Source organism: Ascaphus truei, chromosome 1 (genome assembly GCF_040206685.1).
Source record: "Ascaphus truei isolate aAscTru1 chromosome 1, aAscTru1.hap1, whole genome shotgun sequence".
Taxonomy (NCBI): domain Eukaryota; kingdom Metazoa; phylum Chordata; class Amphibia; order Anura; family Ascaphidae; genus Ascaphus; species Ascaphus truei.
The window spans coordinates 14,139,938-14,152,055 of NC_134483.1; the positions used below are offsets into that span (position 1 = coordinate 14,139,938).

Here is a 12,118-nt window from a genome sequence, read left to right on the forward strand (position 1 = left end):
CCCTGTGTGTGTCTGTCTCTGGAGGAGGCTCTGTGTGTGTGTGTGTCTCTCTCTGGAGGAGGCTCTGTGTGTGTGTGTGTCTCTGGAGGAGGCTCTGTGTATATGTCTCTGGAGGAGGCTCTGTGTCTCTGGAGGAGGCTCTGTGTGTATGTCTCTGGAGGAGGCTCTGTGTGTGTATGTCTCTGGAGGAGGCTCTGTGTGTGTATGTCTCTGGAGGAGGCTCTGTGTGTGTCTCTGGAGGAGGCTCTGTATGTATATCTCTGGAGGAGGCTCTGTGTGTGTATATCTCTGGAGGAAACTCTGTGTGTGTGTGTATATCTCTGGAGGAGGCTCTGTGTGTGTGTGTATGTCTCTGGAGGAGGCTCTGTGTGTGTGTCTCTGGAGGAGGCTCTGTGTGTGTGTCTCTGGAGGAGGCTCTGTGTGTGTGTCTGTCTCTGGAGGAGGCTCTGTGTGTGTGTCTCTCTCTGGAGGAGGCTCTGTGTGTGTGTGTCTCTCTCTGGAGGAGGCTCTGTGTGTCTGTCTCTGGAGGAGGCTCTGTGTGTGTCTCTGGAGGAGGCTCTGTGTGTGTCTCTGGAGGAGGCTCTGTGTGTGTCTCACTCTGGAGAAGGCTCTGTGTGTGTGTCTCTCTCTGGAGGAGGCTCTGTGTGTGTGTCTCTCTCTGGAGGATGCTCTGTGTGTGTGTGTCTAGAGGAGGCTCTGTGTATATATATATATGTCACGTACGGCATACCTGTGAGCACGTGACTTGTATATGGGACAAGGGTAATACACACAGCTATGTAGCCGAGTTACTTTTCTCCACACATGGACCCTCAATCCGTCCCAATATACCATTTGTCACGTACAGCACACTGGTGAGAACATGGCTTATATATGCAACCAGTTAATACATACAGCCAACTCACTGCGTCACCTTTCTCCTTCGCAAGGTACTTCCAATGAGTGTGTAGTGCCGCACACAAAGAGAAACCCTATATATGGTGCAAACCTACTAGTAACAGTGCTTTTTTTCCTCATACCTACCTAGTATACCAGCCATGTTTCTTTTTACCTGAGCCTGTCAATCAATGGTGGCTCTGGGAGGTAGCACACAAGGTCTGTATATTGTCCCTGATTCGAAGAAGAAAGAAGTTAAGTCCACTCACTGGATCCATGTAGCTGCCTCAGATGCACAGAGATGATCCCCCACTGGGGAGACCTACAATACAAGACATACCCCACTGGGGAGGCCTATAATACAGGACACATCCCCCAATGGGGAGACCTATAATACAGGACACATCCCCCACTGGGGAGACCTATAATACAGGACACATCCCCCACTGGGGAGACCTATAATACAGGACACATCCCCCACTGGGGAGACCAATAATACAGGACACATCCCCCACTGGGGAGACCAATAATACAGGACACATCCCCCACTGGGGAGACCTATAATACAGGACACATCCCCACTGGGGAGACCAATAATACAGGACACATCCCCCACTGGGGAGACCTATAATACAGGACACATCCCCCACTGGGGAGACCTATAATACAGGACACATCCCCCACTGGGGAGACCTATAATACAGGACACATCCCCCACTGGGGAGACCAATAATACAGGACACATCCCCCACTGGGGAGACCTATAATACAGGACACATCCCCCACTGGGGAGACCTATAATACAGGACACATCCCCCACTGGGGAGGCCTATAATACAGGACACATCCCCCACTGGGGAGACCTATAATACAGGACACATCCCCACTGGGGAGACCTATAATACAGGACACATCCCCCACTGGGGAGACCTATAATACAGGACACATCCCCACTGGGGAGACCTATAATACAGGACACATCCCCCACTGGGGAGACCTATAATACAGGACACATCCCCCACTGGGGAGGCCTATAATACAGGACACATCCCCCACTGGGGAGACCTATAATACAGGACACATCCCCACTGGGGAGACCTATAATACAGGACACATCCCCCACTGGGGAGACCTATAATACAGGACACATCCCCCACTGGGGAGACCTATAATACAGGACACATCCCCACTGGGGAGACCTATAATACAGGACACACCCCCACTGGGGAGACCTATAATACAGGACACATCCCCCACTGGGGAGGCCTATAATACAGGACACATCCCCCACTGGGGAGACCTATAATACAGGACACATCCCCCACTGGGGAGACCTATAATACAGGACACATCCCCCACTGGGGAGGCCTATAATACAGGACACATCCCCACTGGGGAGACCTATAATACAGGACACATCCCCCACTGGGGAGACCTATAATACAGGACACATCCCCCACTGGGGAGACCTATAATACAGGACACATCCCCCACTGGGGAGACCTATAATACAGGACACATCCCCCACTGGGGAGACCTATAATACAGGACACATCCCCCACTGGGGAGACCTATAATACAGGACACATCCCCCACTGGGGAGACCTATAATACAGGACACATCCCCCACTGGGGAGACCTATAATACAGGACACATCCCCCACTGGGGAGACCTATAATACAGGACACATCCCCCACTGGGGAGACCTATAATACAGGACACATCCCCCACTGAGGAGACCTATAATACAGGACACATCCCCCACTGGGGAGGCCTATAATACAGGACACATCCCCCACTGGGGAGACCTATAATACAGGACACATCCCCCACTGGGGAGGCCTATAATACAGGACACATCCCCCACTGGGGAGACCTATAATACAGGACACATCCCCCACTGGGGAGACCTATAATACAGGACACATCCCCCACTGGGGAGACCTATAATACAGGACACATCCCCCACTGGGGAGACCTATAATACAGGACACATCCCCCACTGGGGAGACCAATAATACAGGACACATCCCCCACTGGGGAGACCAATAATACAGGACACATCCCCCACTGGGGAGACCTATAATACAGGACACATCCCCCACTGGGGAGACCTATAATACAGGACACATCCCCCACTGGGGAGACCTATAATACAGGACACATCCCCCACTGGGGAGACCTATAATACAGGACACATCCCCCACTGGGGAGACCTACAATACAGTACACATTCCCCAGTGGGGAGACCTATAATACAGGACACATCCCCCACTGGGGAGACCTATAATACAGGACACATCCCCCACTGGGGAGGCCTATAATACAGGACACATCCCCCACTGGGGAGACCTATAATACAGGACACATCCCCCACTGGGGAGACCTATAATACAGGACACATCCCCCACTGGGGAGACCTATAATACAGGACACATCCCCCACTGGGGAGACCTATAATACAGGACACATCCCCCACTGGGGAGACCTATAATACAGGACACATCCCCCACTGGGGAGACCTATAATACAGGACACATCCCCCACTGGGGAGACCTATAATACAGGACACATCCCCCACTGGGGAGGCCTATAATACAGGACACATCCCCCACTGGGGAGACCTATAATACAGGACACATCCCCCACTGGGGAGACCTATAATACAGGACACATCCCCCACTGGGGAGACCTATAATACAGGACACATCCCCCACTGGGGAGACCTATAATACAGGACACATCCCCCACTGGGGAGACCTACAATACAGGACACATCCCCCACTGGGGAGACCTATAATACAGGACACATCCCCCACTGGGGAGACCTATAATACAGGACACATCCCCACTGGGGAGACCTATAATACAGGACACATCCCCCACTGGGGAGGCCTATAATACAGGACACATCCTCCACTGGGGAGGCCTATAATACAGGACACATCTCCCACTGGGGAGACCTATAATGCAGGACACATCCCCACTGGGGAGACCTATAATACAGGACACATCCCCCACTGGGGAGACCTATAATACAGGACACATCCCCCACTGGGGAGACCTATAATACAGGACACCCCCCCCACTGAGGAGACCTATAATACAGGACACATCCCCCACTGGGGAGACCAATAATACAGGACACATCCTCCACTGGGGAGACCTATAATACAGGACACATCCCCCACTGGGGAGACCTATAATACAGGACACATCCCCCACTGGGGAGACCTATAATACAGGACACATTCCCCACTGGGGAGACCTATAATACAGGACACATCCCCCACTGGAGAGACCTATAATACAGGACACATCCCCCACTGGGGAGACCTATAATACAGGACACATCCCCCACTGGGGAGACCTATAATACAGGACACATCCCCCACTGGGGAGACCTATAATACAGGACACATCCTCCACTGGGGAGACCTATAATACAGGACACATCCCCACTGGGGAGACCTATAATACAGGACACATCCCCACTGGGGAGACCTATAATACAGGACACATCCCCCACTGGGGAGGCCCATAATACAGGACACATCCCCCACTGGGGAGACCTATAATACAGGACACATCCCCCACTGGGGAGGCCTATAATACAGGACACATCCCCCACTGGGGAGACCTATAATACAGGACACATCCTCCACTGGGGAGACCTATAATACAGGACACATCCCCCACTGGGGAGACCTATAATACAGGACACATCCTCCACTGGGGAGACCTATAATACAGGACACATCCCCCACTGGGGAGACCTATAATACAGGACACATCCCCCACTGGGGAGACCTATAATACAGGACACATCCTCCACTGGGGAGACCTATAATACAGGACACATCCCCCACTGGGGAGACCTATAATACAGGACACATCCCCCACTGGGGAGACCTATAATACAGGACACATCCCCCACTGGGGAGACCTATAATACAGGACACATCCCCCACTGGGGAGACCTATAATACAGGACACATCCCCCACTGGGGAGACCAATAATACAGGACACATCCCCCACTGGGGAGACCTATAATACAGGACACATCCCCCACTGGGGAGGCCTATAATACAGGACACATCCCCCACTGGGGAGGCCCATAATACAGGACACATCCCCACTGGGGAGACCTATAATACAGGACACATCCCCCACTGGGGAGACCTATAATACAGGACACATCCCCCACTGGGGAGACCTATAATACAGGACACATCCCCCACTGGGGAGACCTATAATACAGGACACATCCCCCACTGGGGAGACCTATAATACAGGACACATTCCCCACTGGAGAGACCTATAATACAGGACACATCCCCCACTGGGGAGACCTATAATACAGGACACATTCCCCACTGGGGAGACCTATAAAACAGGACACATCTCCCACTGGGGAGACCTATAATACAGGACACATCTCCCACTGGGGAGACCTATAATACAGGACACATCCCCCCACTGGGGAGACCTATAATACAGGACACATCCCCCACTGGGGAGACCTATAATACAGGACACATCCCCCACTGGAGAGACCTATAATACAGGACACATCCCCCACTGGGGAGACCTATAATACAGGACACATCCCCCACTGGGGAGACCTATAATACAGGACACACCCCCACTGGGGAGACCTATAATACAGGACACATCCCCCACTGGGGAGACCTATAATACAGGACACATCCCCCACTGGGGAGACCTATAATACAGGACACATCCCCCACTGGGGAGACCTATAATACAGGACACATCCTCCACTGGGGAGACCTATAATACAGGACACATCCCCACTGGGGAGACCTATAATACAGGACACATCCCCACTGGGGAGACCTATAATACAGGACACATCCCCCACTGGGGAGGCCCATAATACAGGACACATCCCCCACTGGGGAGACCTATAATACAGGACACATCCCCCACTGGGGAGGCCTATAATACAGGACACATCCCCCACTGGGGAGACCTATAATACAGGACACATCCTCCACTGGGGAGACCTATAATACAGGACACATCCCCCACTGGGGAGACCTATAATACTGGACACATCCTCCACTGGGGAGACCTATAATACAGGACACATCCCCCACTGGGGAGACCTATAATACAGGACACATCCCCCACTGGGGAGACCTATAATACAGGACACATCCTCCACTGGGGAGACCTATAATACAGGACACATCCCCCACTGGGGAGACCTATAATACAGGACACATCCCCCACTGGGGAGACCTATAATACAGGACACATCCCCCACTGGGGAGACCTATAATACAGGACACATCCCCCACTGGGGAGACCTATAATACAGGACACATCCCCCACTGGGGAGACCAATAATACAGGACACATCCCCCACTGGGGAGACCTATAATACAGGACACATCCCCCACTGGGGAGGCCTATAATACAGGACACATCCCCCACTGGGGAGGCCCATAATACAGGACACATCCCCCACTGGGGAGACCTATAATACAGGACACATCCCCCACTGGGGAGACCTATAATACAGGACACATCCCCCACTGGGGAGACCTATAATACAGGACACATCCCCCACTGGGGAGACCTATAATACAGGACACATCCCCCACTGGGGAGACCTATAATACAGGACACATTCCCCACTGGAGAGACCTATAATACAGGACACATCCCCCACTGGGGAGACCTATAATACAGGACACATTCCCCACTGGGGAGACCTATAAAACAGGACACATCTCCCACTGGGGAGACCTATAATACAGGACACATCTCCCACTGGGGAGACCTATAATACAGGACACATCCCCCCACTGGGGAGACCTATAATACAGGACACATCCCCCACTGGGGAGACCTATAATACAGGACACATCCCCCACTGGAGAGACCTATAATACAGGACACATCCCCCACTGGGGAGACCTATAATACAGGACACATCCCCCACTGGGGAGACCTATAATACAGGACACACCCCCACTGGGGAGACCTATAATACAGGACACATCCCCCACTGGGGAGACCTATAATACAGGACACATCCCCCACTGGGGAGACCTATAATACAGGACACATCCCCCACTGGGGAGACCTATAATACAGGACACATCCCCCACTGGGGAGACCTATAATACAGGACACATCCCCCACTGGGGAGACCTATAATACAGGACACATCCCCCACTGGGGAGACCTATAATACAGGACACATCCCCCACTGGGGAGACCTATAATACAGGACACATCCCCCACTGGGGAGACCTATAATACAGGACACATCCCCCACTGGGGAGACCTATAATACAGGACACATCCCCACTGGGGAGACCTATAATACAGGACACACCCCCACTGGGGAGACCTATAATACAGGACACATCCCCCACTGGGGAGGCCTATAATACAGGACACATCCCCCACTGGGGAGACCCATAATACAGGACACATCCCCCACTGGGGAGACCTATAATACAGGACACATCCCCCACTGGGGAGACCTATAATACAGGACACATCCCCCACTGGGGAGGCCTATAATACAGGACACATCCCCCACTGGGGAGACCTATAATACAGGACACATCCCCCACTGGGGAGGCCTATAATACAGGACAAATCCCCCACTGGGGAGACCTATAATACAGGACACATCCCCCACTGGGGAGACCCATAATACAGGACACATCCCCCACTGGGGAGGCCTATAATACAGGACACATCCCCCACTGGGGAGACCTATAATACAGGACACATCCCCCACTGGGGAGACCTATAATACAGGACACATCCCCCACTGGGGAGACCTATAATACAGGACACACCCCCCACTGGGGAGACCTATAATACAGGACACATCCCCCACTGGGGAGACCTATAATACAGGACACATCCCCCACTGGGGAGACCTATAATACCGGACACATCCCCCACTGGGGAGACCTATAATACAGGACACATCCTCCACTGGGGAGACCTATAATGCAGGACACATCCCCCACTGGGGAGACCTACAATACAGGACACATCCCCCACTGGGGAGACCTATAATACAGGACACATCCCCCACTGGGGAGACCTATAATACAGGACACACCCCCCACTGGGGAGACCTATAATACAGGACACATCCCCCACTGGGGAGACCTATAATACAGGACACATCCCCCACTGGGGAGACCTATAATACAGGACACATCCCCCACTGGGGAGACCTATAATACAGGACACATCCCCCACTGGGGAGGCCTATAATACAGGACACATCCCCCACTGGGGAGACCTATAATACAGGACACATCCCCCCACTGGGGAGACCTATAATACAGGACACATCCCCCACTGGGGAGACCTATAATACAGGACACATCCCCCCACTGGGGAGACCTATAATACAGGACACATCCCCCACTGGGGAGACCTATAATACAGGACACATCCCCACTGGGGAGACCAATAATACAGGACACACCCCCCACTGGGGAGACCTATAATACAGGACACATCCCCCACTGGGGAGACCTATAATACAGGACACATCCCCCACTGGGGAGGCCTATAATACAGGACACATCCCCCACTGGGGAGACCTATAATACAGGACACATCCCCCACTGGGGAGACCTATAATACAGGACACATCCCCCACTGGGGAGACCTATAATACAGGACACATTCCCCACTGGGGAGGCCTATAATACAGGACACACCCCCACTGGGGAGACCTATAATACAGGACACATCCCCACTGGGGAGACCTATAATACAGGACACATCCCCACTGGGGAGACCTATAATACAGGACACATCCCCCACTGGGGAGACCTATAATACAGGACACATTCCCCACTGGGGAGACCTATAATACAGGACACATCCCCCACTGGGGAGACCTATAATACAGGACACACCCCCACTGGGGAGACCAATAATACAGGACACATCCCCCACTGGGGAGACCTATAATACAGGACACATCCCCCACTGGGGAGACCTATAATACAGGACACATCCCCCACTGGGGAGACCTATAATACAGGACACATCCCCCACTGGGGAGACCTATAATACAGGACACATCCCCCACTGGGGAGGCCTATAATACAGGACACATCCCCCACTGGGGAGACCTATAATACAGGACACATTCCCCACTGGGGAGACCTATAATACAGGACACATCCCCCACTGGGGAGACCTATAATACAGGACACATCCCCCACTGGGGAGACCTATAATACAGGACACATCCCCCACTGGGGAGACCTATAATACAGGACACATCCTCCTAAAACAAGAAGGAGCCGGCACTCCAGAGGTCTTCATACAAAAAAAAGAGAATTTTAATGTTTGGATTCAAATTCTCTTTTTTTGTATGAAGACCTCTGGAGTGCCGGCTCCTTCTTGTTTTAGGAGGATGTGTCCTGTATTGTCCCTGATTCAACAGCTGATCAGGATGGTATATATATCCACCGAGTTTTAGGTAAAGAGCAAGTTAGGGGTCTCTGCTATTCAAGCAGCTTCTATACAGGACGTATCTATTATACAGATTGGAGCCAGTTAGGGCTCATTAGCACAACTAGTGCTTTCTACCACAGTGATCCAGCACACCAACAGTGTTTTCACTTACCTGCGCTGGCCACTGGGGGCTCTGGTAACAAGCACATAGATGGTGCGCCTGTAAACTTTGGGCTTATGTCCCTGTCATCTAGATCAGGGGTGCGCAAACTGGCCCTGCGCTCTTTCCCAAGACATTTAAATTAAATGCCGGGGGTGACGTGAGGCCTCTGTAACTTCTCTTACCTGCTCTCAGGCGACGCGTAGCCATGACAACGCGGTGTCAAATGGTAATGTGACGTCATATGACGCCGCAGCCAGAGAGCAGGTAAGGAGAGGGGGGGGCACGGGCAGGGGGGGAGAGCAGACAGGTGGGGCACAAACAGAAAAATTTGCGCACCCTGATCTAGATTGATACCAATTATTTGAGCTCACACAAACTGTCATGCTCTAGGTATCTATCTAGTAAGATTTTGATTTCAAATCGAGCTGCTATACATTGGGGTACATTTAATATTCCCAGGTAGGAGATACACTGTCCGCCTGTGGGGGAATCCTTTTATTTTTATTAATCAGCACTTCCATTCACTCATTTGGAGTACAGATGAACACAGTATTCAAACTCTAAAGTGGTGTTAGTGTTAATTTATGGTACATGTTTCTTTATTGTAAACAATAATTTTGTCAACTATATTCATTACTTGTAGGTGTGCACCATATATAGGATTTTTCTTTGCGTGCGGCACTATGCACACCCCATACTGTATATTTGCAAAACATCTCCAAGGTAGCACCCACTACAACATTTATCTATTTTGGGTTGAGCGAGGACTGTCTGTTCATTTCAAGTACTTCAAATTAGTTCATATTTACCTGTACTCCAGTGCAATATATACAACAGTCATGTGAAAAAGAAAGTACACTCTCTTTGATTTCCATGGTTTTACATATCAGGACATAATAACATCATCTCTTCCTTAGCAGGTCTAAAAATTAGGTAAATACAACCTCAGATGAACAACAACACATGACATATTACACGGTGTCATGATTTATTTAACAAAAATAAAGCCAAAATGGAGAAGCTATGTGTGAAAAACTAATTATACCCTCACTGCTTCCATAGGAATTAAGATGCTAAGTAGCAGACGGGTGCTGCTAATCAAATGCCATTGATTAATTGATCATCAGCAAGTGTGACCACCTCTATAAAAGCCAAAGTTTTAGCAGTTTGCTAGTCTGGAGCATTCAGGTGTGTGTTAACACAATGCCAAGGAGGAAAGACATCAGCAATGATCTCAGAGAATCAGAGAAACAATTGTTGCTGCCCATCAATCTGGGAAGGGTTATAAGGTCATTTCCAAACAATTTAAAGTCCATCATTCTACAGTGAGAAAGATTATTCAAAAGTGGAAAACATTCAAGACAGTTGCCAATCTTCCCAAGAGTGGACATCCCAGCAAATTCACCCCAAGGTCAGACCGTGCAATGCTCAGAGAAATTGCAAAAAAAAACCAATAGTTACACCTCAGACTCTACAGGCCTCAGTTAGCATGTTAAATGTTAAAGTTCATGACAGTACAATTAGAAAAAGACAGAACAAGTATGGTTTGTTTGGAAGGGTTGCCAGGAGAAAAACTCTTCTCTCTAAAAAGAACATGGCAGCACGGCTTAAGTTTGCAAAGTTGCATCTGAACAAACCACAAGACTTCTGGAACAATGTCCTTTGGACAGACGAGACCAAAGTGGAGATGTTTGGCCATAATGCACAGCGCCACGTTGGTCGAAAACCAAACACAGCATATCAGCACAAACACCTCATACCAACTGTCAAGCATGGTGGTGGAGGGATGATGATTTTGGCTTGTTTTTGCAGCCCCAGGACCTGAGAACCTTGTCGTCATTGAGTCGAACATGAACTTCTCTGTATACCAAAGTATTCTAGAGTCAAATATGAGGCCATCTGTCCGACAGCTAAAGCTTGGCCGAAATTGGGTCATGCAACAGGACAATGATCCCAAGCACACCAGCAAAGCTACAACAGAATGGCTGAAAAAGAAAAGAATCAAGGTGTTGCAATGGCCCAGTCAAAGTCCAGACCTCAACCCGAATAAAATGCTGTGGCTGGACCTTAAGAGAGCTGTGCATAAACAAATGCCCACAAACCTCAATGAACTGAAGCAACGTTGTAAAGAAGAGGTGGCCAAAATTCCTGCACAACAATGTGAGAGACTGAAAGTCATACAGAAAACGATTACTTCAAGTTATTGCTGCTAAAGATGGTTCAACAAGCTATTGAATCATAAGGTGTACTTAGTTTTTCACACATGGCTTCTCCATTTTGGCTTTATTTTTGTTAAATAAATCATGACACAGTGTAATATGTCATGTGTTGTTGTTCATCTGAGGTTGTATTTACCCAATTTTAAGACCTGCTAAGGAACAGATGATTGTTATTATGTCCTGATATGTAAAACCATAGAATTCAAAGAGGGTGTACTTTCTTTTTCACATGACTGTATATATTATACCACTATATCCGCTGCCACCACCAAACGTATTAAAAGATGTACAGAGCCTCTGGTCTCTGTTTATTAGGAATAACTGTGCTCTTAGACAAAAATCTGCTGTAGCAAATTGTGTCTGAAAAATGCAATTTT

The 12,118-nt window shown here is 49.8% G+C and overlaps 1 protein-coding gene across 4 annotated transcripts in view; it reads right to left on the bottom strand.

Moving 5' to 3' along the window:
• The window catches only part of DNAI1 (dynein axonemal intermediate chain 1), a 371,426-nt gene that overhangs the window by 340,326 nt on the left and 18,982 nt on the right, over positions 1-12,118 (bottom strand). The window lies entirely within an intron of this gene.